The 16,626-nt window shown below is 35.6% G+C and overlaps 1 protein-coding gene and 1 long non-coding RNA gene across 3 annotated transcripts in view; one reads left to right on the forward strand and one right to left on the reverse strand.

The window, feature by feature from the left end:
• The first annotated feature begins 2,511 nt into the window (after positions 1-2,511).
• On the forward strand, positions 2,512-9,410 carry LOC102656022. 2 transcript variants are annotated; one of them, XR_003305487.1, is made up of 2 exons: positions 2,512-3,419; positions 9,170-9,410. It is a non-coding gene; the product is annotated as an uncharacterized LOC102656022 (long non-coding RNA). The 2 variants fall into 2 exon arrangements; XR_001704517.2 differs by lacking the exon at positions 2,512-3,419 and adding an exon at positions 8,784-9,075.
• A 5,455-nt stretch (positions 9,411-14,865) lies between these two features.
• LOC100577017 overlaps positions 14,866-16,626 on the reverse strand; it is a 68,195-nt gene continuing 66,434 nt past the window's right edge. The window contains exon 3 of the transcript XR_003305412.1: positions 14,866-15,403. The gene's annotated coding sequence lies outside the window, so the exon portion shown is untranslated. The remainder of the gene's footprint in view (positions 15,404-16,626) is intronic.

Here is a 16,626-nt window from a genome sequence, read left to right on the forward strand (position 1 = left end):
GATGTCGCGTCGAGCGTCGAGCGAGGAGGAGGAGGAGGAGGAGGAAAATTAAGATGCGGAAGGAGGAGCAGAGAGAGAGAGAGAGGCAATAAAGAAATCTGTCAACGAGCCATCCATTCTCGAAAAGTCACAGCTCTCGAAGGAAAATGTTCAAAGGATACCGGCATGGATTATCTGATCGTTCCCTCGAGACTTCGTATTTCGTTTATTCGAATTCTGGTGAAACGTAGAGAGAGATTACGTTGCTCTAATATTCACAGGAATATGGTGGGTTTGAGAAAATTCATTTTCACGCTTAAACTCGTTGAAAAAGTTAGATAATATTCATTCGTAGTTTATTATAATCCTATAGCTTTTCGTTTAATAATCTCGTTTATTTTCGATTATTAATATGTTTTATTTAAATTATCTAATCTTTTTCATCACTGGTTGAAAAACTATTTTAATTAGTTAAAAATTTTGGATAAAGTTACTTTTAAGTAAATATTCGAATAACGTTTATTCTAATAATTGTTATAATTAATTATGTTTTGAACGATAAATTATCAAAGTAATTTTATCCAATTATTAAAGTTTGTCCCTAAAACTAGTTAAAAATGTCGAATAATATTTATTTATAATTATTATTATACGAACGATAAATTATCGAAATAGCTTTATTCGACTATTAAATTTTCCCCATCACTGGTTGAAAGTTACTTCAAATGACATTTATTCGAAATCATTATAATCGATCCGTTTTTCGCATAACCTAGTAACTTTTAATTTTTCCCTATCTACGTGCATTCGATCGAAAATTTTTTTAACAACGATTTTTATTGTTTTAAGAAAACTTTCTACAACGATTATCGATATAAAAGTGATATCGAAGTGATATCGTAGTGGAATTGCGGGTCGTGATCGTCGGATTATCGTCCGTTCGAAAGAAGAGTAGCCGACCGAACGCTTAAATTTCGAATATTTCTTTGGCCGCTTGCCAAGCGGTGGTATCGTGATCTCTAAATTCAAGCCGGAGGGGCCGAGCAGAGGGGTAAGGAGTGTAGCTAAGTCCACTGCCGTATTTACGAGCACAGCCATTACGAGAGTCGCGTGGCTCGCTCCTAACTTTATCTTCGTCGCTCGTCCATTTTATATACGTCGAAGCCTTTGGCAGAAACGCGATAATCTATAGACAACTCGCCTCGTTTCGCCTTCGGGCTACTTGATTCGTTTTCAAAATTCTCAACGCCTCGAGTCGGGAATACACCGTCTATTTTTCGTCATTTCCATCCGAAATTTTTTAATACTCGTCCGTTCAATGAGTTGATAGCTACGAATAAAGTTATTTCGATAATTTGTCGTTCAAAGTACAGTGACGGTATATCGGGAATAATTGTAGTGGTAAACGAGGTTATGTGTACGGATCGATTATAATAATTACGAGTAAATGTTATTTGAAGTAACTTTGTTCGAAATTTTTAACCAGTGAAAATTTAATAGTCGAATAAAGTTACTACGTGAGTCAAGTGACAGTATATTGTAGTGAGGTTATGTACGAAAAGCGGATCGAACTGTAATGTAATAATTATTCGAATAAATGTTATTTATAAAGTGACTTCGTTTGTATTATTTTTAATCAGTTATCTTTTCAATAATGTAAGCGAAAGAAAAGAGATTCGAAAATTGATTCGGTCAATTTTTTCAAAGACGAAAGACTGGTCGAGCGAGGTTATACGTGAAGCGGATCGATTACAATAGCTGTACGAATAAATATTATTCTTTATCTCTTTGTTCGAGATTTTTTTAACTGGTTACTTTTTCAACGGGTTAATAGCCAATTTTAGTCCCTCGTGAGAAAAATCTCTGGAAATACTTCTTTTTCTATCGTTCCAAGCTTCTCGAATGCTCGTCTAGAACAATGATGGGGAAAATTTAACGGTTACTTCGATAAAGTTATTTTAATTTATTCATCGAAAATAATAACGATCGGAAATAATTGTAAATTGGCAAAGTTCGAAGATCGAAATCACATGAAAATTAATTATAATAGTTAAAAATAAATGTTGTTCATTATCAAATCCTCGAGGCTGAAATAATTTTTAACAATTGAAGTTACGATAATTTATCGTTCAAAACATAATAATAATCGAAAATAATTACAATGGCAGACAACCTATAATTACATAAAAAAAACGAATCGATTAAAATAATTACAATTGAACAATTGAAATTACGATAATTTAAAATATAATTGTTCAAAATATAATAATAATCGAAAATAATTATAGAGGCAAGATTGTACGAAAATTGTCAATCGATCATAATAACAATTTTGCTCGAATTATTTTTAACGTAGTTAAAAACTTTTCAATTTTTGGATTGAATACCCAACTCTGCACAGAGTTTATTATAAAAAAGAAAATTCAAAATTCGGATTAATCGACCGTTTTAATTATTTTAAAGCAATTTTATTCTATAATTACTTTTTCAATTAATCCAACTCTCTCAACGAAGAAAGAAGAGGTTCAAGGATTCGAATAATCAGTTTTTTTCGAAACTGGAGGAAGACAAAAGAAGAAGAAGGGAGGAACTAGTTCGAATCGAGTCGTTGCAATTTTTTTTTTTTCAAAACTTCCTCCTTGAAGAGAAGAGCGAAGCACCCTCCTCGGCTCGCCCCGAATCCCCAGACCTTATTTTGTACGTGGATAACGAACGATATGAGGAGACGACTTACGCCCCGAAAAGAAGAAGTCTCTGTGCCCCATAATAAACCATTTCGAACGAATCGAAACGGGCCGGTAACGGTTTTACCTGCGCGCCAGTTTTCCACCACTGGGCCTGACCTACCCTCCTCGTCGATCACCTCGTCGATATTTGGGCCACCGCTTCTTTTTTTCCACGCGATATCGTTCAACGACTTTCCTACCTGCCTATCCTATCCTTCTATCCTCTTCTGTCTTCCCTTTCTTTTTTTTTCTTCTTCTTCTTCTTCTTTTCTTCTCCCTCTAACTTCGAACGGGGACGAGAAAAACTCGATCCAGATATAACGGGTGTACGAAGAGTTAATCTTGTATCGAGTATTCGCGATAAATATTACGAGAATTGTATTGGGTCGCTAGGAACGAAAGTAATTTCGTTTTAGCGACACGAGTGTCGCTAGTCGAACGTTTTGTCAGCCAACTTCATTCCAGAATAGAAATTATTGCGTTGCTCGGAAAGTATTAATTTTTCTCACGCGAGCGTCGCTGCTAGTCGAACAGCCAACTTCGTTCTAAACCGTTGTTGTAACGTATTTCGAGAACGTTCGCGTTTCGTCGGTTTATTTATAAGAAGAATTCGTTCGATTTCGTGCGCGATTGTGTTTTTCGCGTGTGATTGCAAAGATGAGCAAGATCGAAAAGAGCATTCTCGGTGTATTTTACTTTTCTACTATCGAAAAGGTAAGAATAACGTTTAGACAAGAAAAAAGTTACGTAAAGTCTATGGAAGTGTGTTAACGGTATGCCAGTGTCAATCAAAGTTATTTTTCAAAATTTCGTTCCAACAATTTCGACATTAAAAATGCATCACGTTCTGAAAAATCAATCGAAACTGACGAAGATAAAGTAAAGACATTGATCGAAGTAAAGTGATGGATAACAACTCGAGAAATTGCTGCGAGATTGAATTTATCGAATTCGAACTGAACTTTACGATCGAACGTGAAACGATTAGTGTTTCTTGTCGTGAAAAAAAACGAGATTACGATAAAAACGAAATTAATAGCTAAGAATTTTAAGTAAAAATCAGATATATTCTCGATTCAACGAAAATAACTTGTATTCATATCGTGTGTAATAAGCTTTTACCTTCTCGTTTCTAGCGCACACCGTGTATAAAGGTTTCGTGCATGGGTGCGCATAACTCGCGTTTCAGAGGTCGCTTTTTAAGTCGAGCTACGTTTCTCTTTCTCTTTCTCTCTTAAAATCATTTCGGAGTTGGAATCAAGGTTTAATGCCATTTCAGGGCGAGGCTACCGTGTGTTGTACCGTGAACAATGATGCCTCACAATGATCCCTCCCCCCTTTCGACCCGAATTTCATCCCTTGACGAGTTTCCACCACGAGTGGCATCTACCTGCGCGTCTACTCGAAATTTCGTTTTCGTCTCTTCGATCGAGGATGAGAGGAGGACAAAGAGGGGAAAAAAAAAAAAGAGAAAAGGAACGGTCTTCTTCTTGAGACGACTTCGAATCGTGGAATACGTAATCACAGTTAACGATGAAACATATTCATCGACCATTACCAAGCCCGAATATACTTTAAACGTGTTGAACGTTGCACGTCAAAACGTCCAATGCGCGTATTTGAATGAACGCATCGCGTTCGATTGACGCGAACGAGGAAATTTGCATGAAAAAAGAACGAAGAAGAAAAGGAGATCGAATACCTCGTATATATATATATATATTTCTCACGACACGTGTGCTTCCCTCAAAAACTCTAAACCCCTTAAATATTGTGGTATCCTTTCTTAACGATAAGCGAGCATTAAGGGGTATAATTTTTGACGTGGAGGGGGAAGAGGAGAGAGGAGGGCCGGTATTGACACGTGTTTAACGCGTTTTCAACGGAAACGATCGGTTTCGCGCGCGTAATCACAGGGGTCCACACTTTGATTTACATGCGCAAAAAGGAAAAAAAAAAGAAAAAAGAAAGAAAACCTTCCGCCTCGTTTCGATTGAAGGGAACGTCGCGAGAGAGAGAGAGAGAAACAAGAAAAAGAAATTCGCGAAATCCACGCTATTCCATTTATTCGAGATTAAGCGGGGAACAAATTACGCGCGCGGCGGGGAGAAGGGAGAGGGAATTTCGAACATTCTCGAGACGAGTGCGCACGCGTGAACACTACGTGTCGTCGGTCGGTCGGACGGAATTCGATGGTGGATAGGTAGATCGCTGCTACTCCCCTCGAGTATATATATGCAAATGCTTTTGGCAACGTTGTTGTTGATCGAAGGTAGGAAGAAATGGCCGATAGAAAAAAGAAAAGAGAGAAACTGATCACCGCGTAATTATGCATCATACCTGTACGAATATTTTTCTTCCCCTGTCGTGGAGCGTTGACGTAGTTTTAAAAAGAGGGGGGAGCGGAGGAGGGGGGAGGGGAGTCGCGAGAATGGTCGTTTCATGCACACTACGATCGAGGGGAGTTGAGCTGTTGAGCGGAGCACCGTTATGACCAATTTTTTTTTTTATCGCGATTTCTTCCCCTTCCTTTCGATCGAATATGTTATTTATATATTTATATCTACATTTGTATGGGAATATGATTACAGGATTTTTTCATAGAAGAAAATTTGTGAGAAAAGGAAAAAAGAAATACCGGATGCGAGAAATCTCTTATAATAAACTTATCTCTCGATTTCTTTTTTTTTTTTTTTCTTTTTCGAAGATATATATATATATAATCAAAGGTTCGAAAATGAAAAGTGGTCTTCGGGAAGAAAGACTTTCATTTTCACGTCAAGTTTCTTCAAAGCAGGTAATCGAGGTTTTTTTTTTTTTTTTTTTTTTTTTTAACAAGTTGCTCGTGACAAGAGAGAGAGGAGAACGGAAGAGAGAGACTGTTGCATGTAAGAACGGATCTTGAAAATTGTCGGCGGTCCTTTGATTCTTCCCAACAGAGATTTCAAGTTCTTCGATTGACCCGCTTCCGGAGTTCTCAACTGTCAGAAGTAGGTGCTCGTCCGAATGCCTTCCCTTTTCAAAATTTACATCGGTCGCGTTAGTCGTCGTATCGTTTTACAATTTTTTTAAAATAATAAATAAAAAAAAAAAAAAAGATTTGAAGATTATCGCGTAAAATTATAAAATAATCTTAAAAGTTGTAATAAATTTTCATATACCAATAATTTTCAAAATTTTAAATAATTTTCAATCATTTTATTAATTTTTTCAAATAATAAATAAAAAAAAGATTAAAGATCGCGCAAAATCATAAAATAAATTTAAAAGTTATAATATTGTCAACAATAGTCAAAACTCTCATATCGTGAATACAATTTTTTCAAACAAACAAATAAAAAAAAAAAAAAAGATTTGAAAGAAATATTCCACTAAATCTTAAAATAATCTTAATTCGTAATAATTCTCATAAGTTGTCATATTGTTTTATTATTTTTTCAAATAATAAATAAAAAAAAAAAGATCGCGCAAGATCATAAAATAAACTTAAAAGTTACAATATTGTCAACAATAGTCAAGACTCTCATAAGTTGTCGTATCGCGAATACAATTTTTTCAAATAAAAAAAAAAAAAAGAAAGATTTGAAAGAAATATTCCCCGAGATCGAAGAATAATCTTAAAACTCATAATATCAAGTCAAGACTCGCATAAATTATCGTATCGTGAATACAATTTTTTCGAATAAATAAAAAAAAAAAAAAGAAAGAAAAAAGGATTTGAAAGAAATTTAAAAATTTTAAAAGTCGTAATATCGTAAAAAATAATTAAAATTCTCATAAATTGTTATGAATACAATTTTGTCGAATAAATAAAAATTAAAAAAAAAAAAAAGAAAGAAAGAAAGAACGATTTGAAAGAAATTTAAAAATTTTAAAATTCGTAATATCGTCAAGGATAGTCAAAATTCTCATAAAAATCATGAATACAATTTTGTCGAATAAATAAAAAAAATAAAAAATAAAGAAAGAAAGAACGATTTGAAAAATAGTCAAAATTCTCACAAATCGTCGTATCGTGAATACAATTTTGTCGAATAAATAAAAAAAAAAGAAACGAAAGAAAGAAAGAACAATTTGAAGAATAGTCAAAATTCTCATAAATCGTCGTATCGTGAATACAATTTTGTCGAATAAATAAAAAAAATAAAAAATAAAGAAAGAAAGAACGATTTGAAAAATAGTCAAAATTCTCACAAATCGTCGTATCGTGAATACAATTTTGTCGAATAAATAAAAAAGAAAAACGATGTAAAAAATAGTCAAAATTCTCACAAATCGTCGTATCGCGAATACAATTTTATTGAATAAATAAAAAAAGAAAAGAAAGAAAAAAGAGCACGAGATCGTGGAACGATCTTAAAGCCCGTAATATCGCGGACGACGCTGTTAATTATCGGCCCACGTAGAACGTTGCGCGGATCGAGGCAAGCGCGCGTGCGTCGCCAGCCAGAGCTACCTCCTCTTTTTTTTAAACGCGCAACTCGATCGCCGATGTTTCGGGAAGGAAAGTCGACCTCGATTACTCCGCGGTACAATCACGAGGGAAGCGGCTGCGCGGCGTGGCGCGGCGCGGGAAGGATGACCAGCAGCGGCGGATGGAGGCAGCCGCGGGCACGCCTTCCGAAATTGTATGCGAAAAAAAAAAGAAAAAGAAAAAGAAAAATAATGCGATGTTGCAGGGAGGAGGAAGGAAGAAAAAGGCTTGGCTCGCAACGTTTGGTTAATTGATAATTACTCTGGAGGGGGGGAGGGAGGATTCGATAATTAATCTCTCGAGATTTCGTGGGGCCGAGACGCGTGGCTCTCCTTCTTTACTTATTTATCCCATTACATGGTACCGTAAGTCGTTTCATCAACGGGTTTCAATAAGATATTGTTGGTCGGTTAATTTATGCAGAAAATTATCCGTAACGAAGGGACTCGTGTTACTCGTATAAATTGATATATATATATATATATTTCTCTCTTTCCTCGTTATTTATCGGTTTTATATTTTTTTAATTCTTCTTCTTTTTAAAAGAATGATTAAAGTCAAACGCGTGACGAATTATCGAGCTCGTAATTATCGATCTAATGAAATTCCCTTTAACAAAGGCCGATTAATCCTCGATAAATACTACTGCGCATAATTAACGCATTATTATTATAACCGATCGAAGGAGTTACGTGCTAGAAATTAAAATATACAACCGCCTGTGCGCACACAGCTGCCCCCTTTTATTACAATCTTATTTAATAAAAACGAATAACTAATAACGCAAATGTTGAAACTTTTTTTTTTTCTTTCTTACCAATTTTCACGAACGCTTTTTATCATTCTCGATACTTTTTTACGCATGCGGCGCTCGTAATAATATTCCTGCGGTAAATGAAATTCATCGTGCAAGAAGAAAAAAAAAATAAGGAAAGAGATACAATTTGCAACATAACTTTTTCAAGCCGTGAAAGTACAAGACCTGAATTTTACCATAATTGTAGGACGTGAAAAAAAGGAGAGAAAAATAACGAGGGAGAGAGAGAGAGAGAGAGGACTTAGGATAAATTTTTACGAGATACACTTCCCCGAACGGATACATCAGATAACTTCATTTCCTGGATCCAATTAAGAATCGAGCGTTATACATTTTCTTTTTTTTTTTTTTTAAGACGAGACATATGCCCCAAAAACGAGACATTAATTCGTGTAATTTCTCGTGGCGCGTCTATTATTGGGTTAATAATAATGTTACGGTACACGGATGTGTACACGCTTCGCCTTGCACCGTGTTACGCCGTTATATATATATATATATATATACACACGCGCATGCGCATATATATATATATATATAAAATACACACACGCGCATGCGCATATATATATATAAAATACACACACGCGCATGCGCATATATATATATATATAAAATACACACACGCGCATGCGCATATATATATAAAATACACACACGCGCATGCGCATATATATATATATATAAAATACACACACGCGCATGCGCACACATCGCCTCCTTCCAATTTCGTAGCGGAGACTCCGTCCGTCCGTCCGTCCATCCGTGCGTCCGTCCGTCTGTCCGTCCGTGAATTCGTAGCGGTGGTGGGGGAGGCGGGAGGAACGCGAAATTCGGCACGGGGGAAAAGCCGAGGAGCGACACCTTTCATTATCTCATGCGAGGCACGTGGCTCGGTGCACGACAACTTTCTCGAAGCTGCGTTTTTCATCTCGATAATTATCTCGGTCCCTCGAGGGTGTCCCATGTAGATTACGTCGTGCAAAAAAACGCTCGGGGCAACGTAAACGGTGCTACGACACTGGCGATGCAAAAACTCAACGCGATCACGGTTTCGATATATTTATATATATATATGTGTATGTGTGTGTGGGATATAGGAAAAAAAACCGTTTTACCGTTATTAATTATAACCGTGGAAAGAAGCCTTATCTAACGGTTTGCACTTTCCAGAAAAAGAGAAAAACGGAGAGGAGCCGTGACCGTGCCGCGAGGCCGCTGTTACTCGGATGATTCGACGAGTTTGTTGGCAACGTTGAACTTGAATTTTCGTCCAAGTTAAATAGCGATGATCCTGCTGACGTTACGTTGAATTTCGTTTTAATAATATAAGAGAAAGTTTGTTTAATTAAATCTTAATCTGTATGAGATGTAAAAGTGAAAGTATATGTGTGCGCGTGTGTGTACGTTATTACTTTTTCGTCTGTTGTTTTTTCCTTCTTCGAATTCCTCTTTGCAACTTTGTTTTTTTCGTACATTTGCATGGCTGAGTTGAGGCCAAGTTATTGCGGGAAAGAAAGAAAGGAGATGAATTATTTTTTTTAAAAATACTCGAAATATTAATTTATCTTTGTTTACTCACGACACGAACGTTACGAAGATTAAAAAAGATTAAAAAAGAGGAGGCATTTTGGTTTTGGTGTACGCGCGTAACATTATACGCGTAATGGTTAAAAGATAACCGTGCAAGCCGTATAAACACAGCTTTTGAATTTTAGCGTCGTTTTTTAGCATCTTTGGCCGTAATTACTATATCATGCAAATGGTAGGTGGTGCTGCCTCGGTGGATCCTCGATAAAAAAAAAAAAAAAGAAAAAAAAGACGAAGAGAAGGAATTCTTCGTGTAACAATGTTTCTTCGTGGCACGCTGCAATATCATTTACCTGGCTAAAAATTATGCAAAGGCTGGGAACGACAAGAGAGGAGCATCGCCACCTATGCATCAAACGAGAAACGAATTTCTCGGAAAAAAGTATAACGCTATAACACGCTATACCCGAGATGCGTTATAAAAGGTTATATACTTTATATACCTTCTCAGTAGTGACTGACTTTTTTCCCGAAAGAAAGAAAAAAAAAATAATAAATCGTTTATTTTTTTCCGTCTAGTCATGGGATGATAATGATGCGGCGATTCCCATATTTAATACCCTCGTTAAGTTTCGTATAGAAATTTCTGCATCATCTTTGTCACGGGGCTACGCGTTAAACGAGCCGAAACGACTATTAGTAACATTCCTTTTCCTATTCGTTCCTGTACCCTTAAAAAAAAAAAAAATCGGTCGGATCAGAAATTTAGAAAAGTTTTTTTTATGAAATTTTCGACTCTTTTTGTTGAAGAAATGTACATGTATATGTATGTACGATTAGATTAAAAAATTGTATATAGATTAAATTAATTTTAAATTTGGAACTGGTGTAAAATATTACGCGCGAGAGAACTGCGTCGTTGCGTTTACGATGCACAGCTCTTACGATTCGACAGCGAGAGATCATAAAGATCTTATCGGTGCACCTTACGCGCGTTTCGAAAAAACTTAAGTATCGTCGATAAATACGGACGGCACGTGTATCGTCGTTATTGCAATTTCAATGAATTAATGTATATTGATGTGTACGTACCGGGTGATTCGAAAACGATCGATCGAGAAGGAGAATAATCTCGTATGGCAGGGATTATGGGCCTATTCCGAATACCGAGCGAAGAAACGGTGTTAAAAAGAGGAGGGGGGAGGGGGAAGGAGAAAAAGGAAAAACGAGAAAATGCGCTCGTGAGAGAAGCGCGCTCGGGTAAAGTGTCCTCGATGGTTGGCCACAATTTCGTGGCAAAAAGATAAAAGTGAGGAAAGGTTCGGCCGTATTCTCCTCCGTTCGATTGCTCTCTTTTACACGAGGATCAGGGATACAGCGTTGCGCATGCGCGAGCTCGTGTGCGCAGCAAGAAGGCGCGGGGGCACTCGTGGCAAGTCGCCCGGATAATTTGAAAGCGATCCGATCTTCCCTGGCAGCTGCCTGCCTTACGCGTAAAATATTCAAGAACTGGTCTCTCTCCCTTCTTACTTACATTACATTAGTCGGTTTGTTAAGCAAGACGTTGACGAAGGCCTGCGTTACTTTCCCCCTCCCCTCCTCCTCAAACTTTATCGCGGAATCCGATTCGTTTAGAAATTATATTTACTCGATACTTGTCTCTCGAACGTTCGAACGACTTGACCGACCGGGTTGCGTAAATGTAGCGTGTCGCGCATGACCGCGTCGATAAATTTTTATCCATAACTCATCGTTTCATTGGCCGAAAACGCTTTCGTAAAGAACTTTTTCCCCATATTCCTTCTTTTTTTTTTCTTTTTTTTTCTTTTTTTCGTTCGAAAAGGTAATAAAGGTCTTTTACGTACTCTTTATACGCTCTGCTTTCACCGAAACAAGCATCAAAAAATTCCCCGGCCTCCAACAGCAATACACTACGCACCTTCGTATCTCTGATGGTATTACGTACGTATTTTTACAAGCGTGCGCGCATGAGTTAAAAATTCTTCTCGTCCTTCGAAACGTAATTAATACGAGATAAAGGAAAATGTTACTTATCCGGTATCGTTTTAAATGCTTAAAGAGAAGCGGACACGTTACAAATCTATACTCTTCCCCGAATAATTTTACCGCTTGCGCTACCCAATACAAAAAGGTATCGCGTTACCGTAACCGAAACTCAAACCTCTGTTTCCATCTTACTTACGCCGTGGCGCGGTTGGCAACCGACGAAGAAAATTTCTACGGGATTAAAAGATTTTCCGAGGCTCGAACTTTAAAAGCGGCCGATAAGACAACCGTGCGTATTGACCAACGGGGATAAACAACCGCACGTTAGCAGCAATATTCGCGTATTTGAATCCATTGTATAGCCTCGATCGAAATCGATACCACCGAAAAGGTGCAACGTCGGTTTCCCTTTGAAAATTAGAAACTTATTTTCTCGAACGTTGCGTCTTACGTAATTTTCTCTGTCTTTTTTTTTTCTCTTTTCCAAAAATTCGAGACCACAACAGTGGCGTGGAAAAAAAAAAGAGAAAATGCGTGAATAGAATTCGCCACGATTTGTGATTCCCCTTTCACCACGGCTGGCTTTCCTCGCGTTCTCGTCTGCGGAGATGCGATCCCATTGATCGGGCCTCAGAATTCGAAACCTTCACAATCGTGCGGGTCGCGAAAGGGTTGGCCCAGGTGGCCCGGGCACCCACGTCTCCGCTCTAAATGGAATCGTTCGACGGATCGACGTTTTCGAGAGATATCCAGCCGAGGATCGAGGTAAAATGACCGAGGCATTTTTCATCCCTCGGACGATGAGCCAGCGGAAATCCGTGTTCGATTTCGACATTCTACGCATCGTTCCTCCTTGAACGAAAAGCATACGCGTTTCGAAACGGGCTGTTCTATTGAAATAAGTTATAGATACAAATGTTAGGAATATTTGTAACATTTTTTTTACATGTGTTTAAAAATATATCGCGACGGAATTTTTTCGTTGAAAAAGGAATTCGGTCAAATTATTGCGTTCATTTATTGTTTCCAATACGCTTAATAATAACATTTAGATAATTATTTGAGATGATTTCGGTTATTAACGATCGAAAAATCTATCGAATATTTAAAATCGATTTCAAAAATCACGTAATTATTTATTTTATTATTGTTTCTGTTATTTTATTTTTTTGAGTTGGTACCTTGTTAATTTTCGTTCATTTTTCTTAAAAATATATCGTGACGGCCAGGCGGAATTTCGTTAATAATATAAATAATTTATAAATAACATTTAGACGAAGAATTTTAGTCCAAAAAATCAATCGAGCAAATATTTAAATTTCAAAAAAGATTTTATAGATTTTATAGATTAAAGATTATTGTTAAAATTAATTATTAATTTTCTTTCACAAGTATTTAAAAATATATCGTGACGGAATTACGTTTCCTTAATAAATATATAAATAATTTATAAATAAAATTTAGACGAAGAATTTTAGTCCAAAAAATCAATCGACCAAATTTTTTAAACTTCACAAGCGATTTTATATTGTAGTTTTATTATTGAATTTTTTCCACTATTTAAATTAATTATTACCTTATTAATTTTCTTTCACAGATACTTAAAAATATATCGTGACAGGCAGGCGAAATTACGTTTCATTAATAAATATATAAATAATATATAAATAACAATAAAAACACGGTATTCGATGAATATAAATTAAATTCTTGGATGGAAATCTTGGACCGAAAAATCAATCGAGCAAATATTTAAATTTAAAAAAAAATTTTATAGTTTTTATTATTGAATTTTTTTTCCACTATTTCCACTATTTAAATTAATTATTAATTTTCTTTCATAGGTATTTAAAAATAAAATTTAAAAATTTCGTTAATAAATATATAAATAATATATAAATAAAAATTAAACGAAGCACGGTATTCGATGAATATAAATTAAATTCTTCGATGGCTTGAATCGAAAAATCAATCGAGCAAATATTTAAATTTCAAAAAAAATTTTATAGTTTTTATTATTGAATTTTTTTTCACTATTTCCACTATTTAAATTAATTATTAATTTTTTTTACACGTATTAAAAAATATCGTGACGGAATTACGTTTCATTAATAAATATATAAATAATATATAAATAAAAATTAAACGAAGCACGATATTCGATGAATATAAATTAAATTCTTCGATGGCTTGAATCGAAAAATTAATCGAGAAAATATTTAAATTTTATATAGTTTTATTATTGAATTTTTTTTTCCATTATTTCCACTATTTAAATTAATTATTGATTTTTTTTACACGTATTTAAAAATATATCGTGATAGAATTACGTTTCATTAATAAATATATAAATAATATATAAATAACATTTAGACGAAACACGGTATTCGATTAATTATATAAATTAAATTTTTCCATGGCTTGAATCGAAAAATCAATCGAGCAAATATTTAAATTTTATATAGTTTTATTATTGAATTTTTTTTCCATTATTTCCACTATTTAAATTAATTATTAATTTTTTTACACGTATTTAAAAATATATCGTGACGGAATTACATTTCATTAATATAAATATATAAATAACATTTAGACGAGGGACGGTATTCGAGCGTATATTAAACTGTTCGAGGCTGCTTAAGCTCATTAACGACCGAAAATCAATCGGGCCTTTCAAGAATTCTATTCGGCCCGGTTGAAAAGAATATTATTATTGGAAGCGTGGCGCCTAATTATTCATCGCTCCGCTCGTTTTCCCGTTGGAAAACTGGATTACGAGATCCTCCTCCTCCTCCTCCTTCTCCTCCCCCCCTGGTGAGAGAAAGAGTAACGTAACCTTGGCTCGCGGTATCCGGTCGAGCTTCCACAACGAATATTGAAAAAAAAGAGAAGAAAAGAGACGAGCTGTGCATTAATTACTTTCACCCCATCCGAGACCTCCTGCCGAGAATTTTCTTCACGAGAGTGAAGAATTTTTTAATGTAAACCCGTTTTGTATATTTTATCTTCTCGCCTCCCCCTTGTTTTCGACCTTTGTCGGCTGAAGAAAAAGAGAAGAAGCGATCAAATTCGTTGCTTTCCTTGCCTTCTAGCTCATTTTTCGTTTTTTCTTTTAAGAGAAATAACAACGACAAGAATAATAATAAAAATTTGGCCTCGCCTCGTACGAGAAATTCACGCGTTTTATCGACGCGTTTTTTTATCGATTTATCGTAAGGAAGAAAAAGTGCGCGTAAAAAACTGTCCTCGAGGCGGAGGAGAAAAGGAAAAGAAAAGAAAAGAAAGGGAGAGAAGGAAAGGAGAACGATATAGGAGGGGAATATAAAATTTCAGAAAGGGATGAACCGCGTTGAAAGAAAAAAAGCGCGTTTTTCTTTCTTTTTTTTCTCTTTTTTTTTTCCGAAGGTACGCGGTTCTTTGATCGGAATCTCTCTCGGTCGGTAAAGGAGAGAGAGAGAGACCAGGTAAAGGAAGATCGAGTTTTGACAGGAAGGCGAGCTGTGACGTAACAATTTGAGATGAGGCGAGCAAAAGCGCGACCACTCGAGAGAGGAGTGTGGCAAGGGAGGAGTGAAGGGGGGAGGGGCGAAGAAAATTTGATACGTTTCCGTTAGAAACAGCTGAATCCTATTGATAGATCCATCTTTGTTTTTCCATAAATCCTTCCTATCCTATTTGGAAAAGCCTTCTTTCCCGCTAAAGGGTGTTAAAACTTTTACGGCTGCTGTTTATTTAGCGGTTAAAAAAAACATTTTTCTTTTATTCCTTTCAACGTTTCCTTCATAAGAGACGCGCATTACTTTATTATATCGACGTTGCGTACATCTCTGCTCGCCCAACGCGCTTCCAGGTGCCGCATAGTTTTGTGGGCTGTAAAAAAAAAAAAAAGTATACCACGCGTATACCGTGCGCTTTTTAACTAAAATTGAGTAAATTATTCTTAAATATTACTATATATTCCTTATACATTTGTTCATTTTGTAGGCTTTTTTTTACATTTCAACTATTATTTATTATATAAATAAAATTAACTCGATTGTTCATTGTTTACTTGAATAATTTGCAGTTACAGTTGGTTTCGCTTCTTATTCCATTCGACGAACAGACTTTACACGCTTTTTTGTCGGCAATTTCTTCTCGCCTTCTCCTTTTATTGCCTCGCGTGTTTTTTTTTTATTGCTCGAGTCGTCGATCGAGTCGAGAAAACGTCGAAAGTATTAAAATATTACTATGCATTTCTTGTACATATATTTTTAATATTTGTAACAACTTTTTTAACATTTTAACTATTATTTATTATATAAATAAAATTAAATCGATCGATTATTATTTACTTTACTTAAACTCTGTCGACGAACTGACCTTTTTTGTCGATTATTGCTTCGAGTGTTTGTTTACTTTCTCGAGTCGTCGAGACAAAAAAGACAATAAAACGAGATATCTCCCTGGCCACAAAATTGGGTTTGCCGTCTAACGAAATATTTCTATTCGAGATACATTTATTTTAAGATACTTTTATTATTGGGACCAAGAAGTATCTATCGTGGGAAATTCCAGGATTTTTCGCGAAGCGTAAAGAAGGATGAATAGTGAAAAGGCGGAGATGGGTCCGAAAATTTTAATATTTTCCCACAGGAGCGAAGGAGCTGTCACTTCGTTGAAAGTGAAACCCCGTATACCTGGAAAAATTTCACCAGCTTTGAAATTTGAAAAATCTACATTCCGTTCACGATATTGTATTCTTAATTTATATAAGAATACATTATTCGATGTTTCGTCGATGAGAATAATTCTCACGAATCCATCCACCTTCGATTTCATTATTTCTTTCCTATTTTTTTCTCATTGCTTTATATTCCATTTCATTAATTCTCAAATTTTATCCTTAAACTATCTTTCTTCTCAATATTCTATCTCACATTATTTTATCGATTCTACGTTTCATCCTACACCTTTCAATCTTTCCTCGTTGGACATTCCGTTATCGCTATTTTCACCGATTCAACTCGAAGAGGGCGCGTCGTTTCCCGAATCTCTTTTCCCAAAACAACGATTCCGCTTTCTATTGGCAGAGGAAGAAAAAGGAATCTCGA

This window comes from Apis mellifera, linkage group LG10 (genome assembly GCF_003254395.2).
Source record: "Apis mellifera strain DH4 linkage group LG10, Amel_HAv3.1, whole genome shotgun sequence".
NCBI lineage: Eukaryota > Metazoa > Arthropoda > Insecta > Hymenoptera > Apidae > Apis > Apis mellifera.